Source organism: Sapajus apella, unplaced genomic scaffold (assembly GCF_009761245.1).
Source record: "Sapajus apella isolate SASKATOON/1434 unplaced genomic scaffold, GSC_monkey_1.0 scaffold79, whole genome shotgun sequence".
In the NCBI taxonomy this organism is placed as follows: domain Eukaryota; kingdom Metazoa; phylum Chordata; class Mammalia; order Primates; family Cebidae; genus Sapajus; species Sapajus apella.
In genome coordinates, this window is record NW_022437019.1 from 6,672,111 (window position 1) to 6,677,427 (window position 5,317).

Below are 5,317 nucleotides of genomic sequence, written 5' to 3' on the forward strand. Positions count from 1 at the left end.
AAAAAATTAAAAAAAATATATTCGTGACTCTAAATAGCAATTAGATATCTTCCTATGAATACCTCTCAAGGACTTCAAACTGAACATGTCCTTTAAAATTAATTTATTTCTTTATTTCTAAACATGGGTTATAAATTGCACCTGTACTTTGGGTTCCAGACGAAAACATGAGACAATACACAGTCTTCCATCACTTTTTACCTTAAATTTCCTCAAAATTAGTAAGAAATGCAGAAAGCTAAATCTGTATTACTACTGGAATTTTACAAAATAACTTCCATACAAATGCTGAATATTTTGAGGCAATTTTATATGCTATAATAGAAGGAAGAAATAGAGACTGGAATTTCCATTATGTAAAGAAATGCTAAAATTGGGAGCAACTGAAGGAGTTCCCAGCAGATGCAGCCTCAGATCTCATATTCAGAGAAGCAAGTAAGCTCAAACGAAAAAAAAAACACAAAGCAGCATTGATCCCAATGGAACAGGGTTTAAATGTGGTAAGCAAATTCTCTAACACTCCTCCCACTGAAATATGGGACTCTGAGATATCTTTAATCACAGCAGGTTTGTGACAGCTTTGACCAATACAGTACTTTAAAAGTGACTCAATGTGTCTTATATGGCTTTTAAAATGACTCAGAGACCATATATTTTACCTTCCTCAATGGAACATTCACTACTAGAACCCTGAGGCTTCATGTAAGGACGCTTCTACCCTAAGAATGCCATGCTTAGGAAGCTATGTCTGGTCAACACTTCCAGTTGAGTTCTGCCTTCAACCACCCTTGTAAAGACACAAGACTTGTGACTGAAGCCAATGATCCCATCCAGCACCTTTGCCAGGAAAAGACTGAAGCCAATGATCCCACCCAGCACCTTTACCAGGAAAATGTCATGGAGTCACCTCCCTCACAGCCACCTTGAACAGAAGAAACACACAGCCAAACTATCTGAATGCTTCACCCAGAAAATTGAGAGATACGTTAGAATGACTGATATTTTAGGCCACTAAGTTTTGGAATAGTTTGTTATACAGCAATAGACAACTGGAACAGAATTTGAAAACAGAAATGGTAAAACCAAAGGTATAACATGTGCATGGATAATGGGAACAAGCAATGGATGAAAGCATAACAGTCTTCAATCTGACTATGGATATCTAAGGGCTGAATGTAACATAAGGAATATATGAAACTGGAAAAAAAATAGATCCTTGTTACGTATTGTAAGAAAGTTTGGCAACACTGTCACCTAAAACAACAGGGAAAATAGGAAAAATACCTAATAAGTTAAATAATCTAGCTAAAGAGGTTTTGCGGGAAGTGTTGGAGATGCCAACTGATCTCTTCTAGATACCTATAATAAAATGAAAAGGGAGTTCAATGAGCCAAAAAAGGGAAACTGTTCAATGTTTGAGTAAAATCTGGAGGAAATGTTAAAGGCCCAGACTATCTTTCCAAGAAAGACAATATTTTCAAAAAGATAACCTTCAGAACACTGCAATGAAACACGGGCTCAAGGAATCCAAGTTCTGCCTATATAATCTTTTCATAAGATGGCACACAGATTTAAGTCAGTGCCTCAAACGCACTTTAATTTATATGGAATGCTTTCTAAGAATGTTAAGAGTGTACCTTAGTTCCTCTTAGCTAGACTAGTAGTGCCTCTAAGACAACTAAAGCTGCTTCCCATAGCAGGCTCACAGAGAAGGGAACCAAGATACAGATTTATCTCAGCACGTGTGTATACATTTGCCTAATGGAGTTGATTTATAAATCGATACATGAGAGATCTCAAAACTTTTCAAAGAAAGTAAATCAACTTTGACTAAAATGGATAGGGACAATAAAAAATGTACAGACTTCGGAAACCCCAAATTTCTATGGGCATGGAGCAGAATGAAAATGTTACTTAGTTGCAAAATTGGCTATGTTTTAGGAAAAGAAAGGACTGCTCAAAGGGCAGAGCCAAAAAGTTCAGAGAATTATTGACAGAGAGCAGGACCAAGTTTTGTTCATGAAAGACAATACGCATAGAACTGAATTTAAGAATTGCTTTATGACTGACACATGACTCCCATTTACCCCCTTTATGCATGGAAGGGTCTAGCGTGTACCATCACAGTGTCATACATGTGTGTGCCTTGGGGGAGCAAGGCATTGTTTCTGAAGTTCACAATTCTTCAAAACACATAGAACTGTGCCCAAGGAAATGAACTCAAAGAGCTTTACTTACCCTTGGACATGATTTCATATGAGATTCTAAACCTCCTGCCTGAGCCCGATGCTATAATAGGATGAAGCTTCTAGGAGCTGAGTATTACAAGCGGGTGAATATATTTTGCATGTCAGAGAAATGTAAATATAAGTGTCCCAAAGGCAGACTGCAGTAGATTTAAACATAGATTCAAAATCTTTACTTCTTCTCTCATTAAAAGGTGGAGACTATGTGCTCTCCCCTGGAACTGAGTTAGGCTAGTGAATACTTCAATCAATAAAATATACCAGATATGATGCTAAGTGACTTTTGAGAGTAGCTCATCAAATTCCATGCAGTTTCTGCTTTGTTCAATGCTGAGGGACCATTTGTAAGTACTCTAGTTGACAGTTTCAGCTAAGCCCAGCCCTCTAGCTATTCTCACCAAGATATGTCAGTGAAGCCATCTTGGATGTCCATGAATAGAGAATAATATTTGAGTATGTGGGAAAAATTTAAATATTAAAAACAAGAGGAATAACTTCTGTGGCTCTATTGAATGACCTTGCTTTGGATAAAGCTTTCTCCTGAGAACAACTAGAAATTTGCATAACTGTATTACCCAGAGTTCAACATTCAGTGCCAATTAACCAATTACTTCCATTGGCAAATGCCAATAAATTTGACTGAGAAACTAAGAAACTAACAAGTTGAACAGAAATTTTTATAGTCAACACCTACACCCATCCATATAGAAAAATTTGATAATGCATAAAACCAAAATATAAAATTTTGAAACATAAAGTTCCTGGAAAAAAAAAAGAATACTTCTTTGATATTGGGATAGGATTGAAATAACACAAAAGCACAAATAATACAAAAAAAAGAAAAGATGAATTTGACTGCAACAAAGTTAAAAATTTCTGTCCATAAGATGAGACAAAGAAAGAAAATGAATAAATAATTCAGAGAGTGGGAAAAAATATTTGCAGCAGCACATATATCTGACAAAGACCTTGTATTTGGAATAAAGAACTACTACAAAATGCCTAGAAAATTACACACAAATTCCCAGTTTAAAAATTGGATACAGGCCAGGCACAATGGCTCATCACGCCTAAAATGCCAGCACTTTGGTAGGCCAAGGCAGGTGGATCACCTGAGGTCAGGAGTCCGAGACCAGCCTGACCAACAGGGTGAAAACCTGTTTCTACTAAAAATATAAAAATTAGCCAGGTATGGTGGCACATGCCTGTAATCTCAGCTACTTGGGTGGGTGAGGCAGTAGAATTGCTTGAACCTGGGAGGCAGAGGTTACAGTGAGCCGATATCATATCACTGCACTCCAGCCTGGGAAAAAAGGGCAAAACTTCATCTCAATACATACATATATACATACATACATATATATACATACGTACATACATGGGATACAAGACTCAAACAGACACTTGACAACAAAAAAGTATTAAATTAGCTAAGAAAAACAGGAAATTATACTCAACATCATTAGTCACCAAGACTAAGTAAATTAAAAGCACAACAGATATGACTTCAAACACTATAATAGCTAAAAAAAATGGTGAGGAAACTGGCATTCTTCTTTGCTGCTGAGAATGTAAATGATGCAACCATTCTGGTGGACTGTTGACAGTTTTTGATACATTAAACATAAGTCTACCTTATAACCCAGCACTTCAGCTCTTAACATATTTACTCAAGAGAAATGAAAACATATGGCTACACAAAGATTTACACTAGAATGTTTACAGTAGCCTGATTCACAATTGCCAAACACTAAAACAATCCAAATGTCCATGAACAAGATAATGAATAAGCAAATTGTGGTTTAGCCTCAATGGAACGCTACTGAGCAATAAAAAATAAATTAATTCTGTATGGATATTCTTTGTTTCATAAGCTTCACTTCTAGAAATTACACAAGAAATGAATTAAATATAAGATAGTAATTGCAGCATGCTTGTAATAGTAAAACATTGAATCAAAGTTTCTCAAATTAGGAAAGAGATTAAATTAACTGTGGCTTATGCATAAAGTGGAAAAACATTAGGACCATAGAATTTATTTTTGTGAAAAACTCATCACATTAATTGAACAAAATAGCTTGCAGTATAGTATGTACAACATAATATGTTATAGACAATAAGTACATGCCTACATGCACTCATAATTACAACAGTGTGTATGTATTGGTATAAGTGTGTACCATGGACTAGGTAGCTTAAACAAAAATTTATTTCTCCCAGTTCTAGAGGCTGAGAAATTCAAGATCAAGGTGCTAGCAGATTCAGTGTTTAGCAAGTGCACTCTTACTGGCTTGCTGAAAGCAATCTTCTCATTGTATCCTCACATGGAGAGAAGGTGGGGGGAAAAGAAAGATCTCTCCTGTCTCTTCTTATAAGGGCACTAATTCCATCATGAGGGTGCCACCCTCATGACCTAATTAACTTACAAATGCCCCACCTCCAAATCCGAGCACATTGAGAATTAAAGTTCCAACTTATGAATTATAAGAGCATACAAACATTCAGTCTACAGCAGCGTGTGTGTCCCCAGCATGTGCATTAAGTGTGTGTGCACTTATGGAGAGACTATGTGGTAGGGATGTGGAAGAGTTCTGTTGAAATAATGTTTGGAAGCTTCTTCCTTCAGTGACATTGCTGAATCTTATTTTGTTTTGTTGTTGTTGTTTGTTTGCTTGTTTTTAAGACAGAGTCTCACTCTGTCACTCAAGCTGGACTGTAGTGGTGTGATCTCAGCTCACTACAACCTCCACCTCCCAGGCTCAAGAGATTCTCCTGCCTTAGCCTCCTGAGTAGCCGGGACACACACCACCACACCCGGCTAATTTTTAAAAAATATTTTTAGTGATGACACGGTTTTGCCATGTTAGTCAGGCTGGTCATGAGCTCCTGACCTCACGTGATCCTCCCACCTCGGCCACCCAAAGTGCTGAAATTACAGGTATGAGCCACCACGTCCAGCCTTATTTTGTTTTTAACAGATGTTAATTGCCAATATCATAAAAACAGACCATAAGCCAAAACAAATTCAGTGTTCAGGTCAAATAAAAATATGCTTAATTATATACATCTAA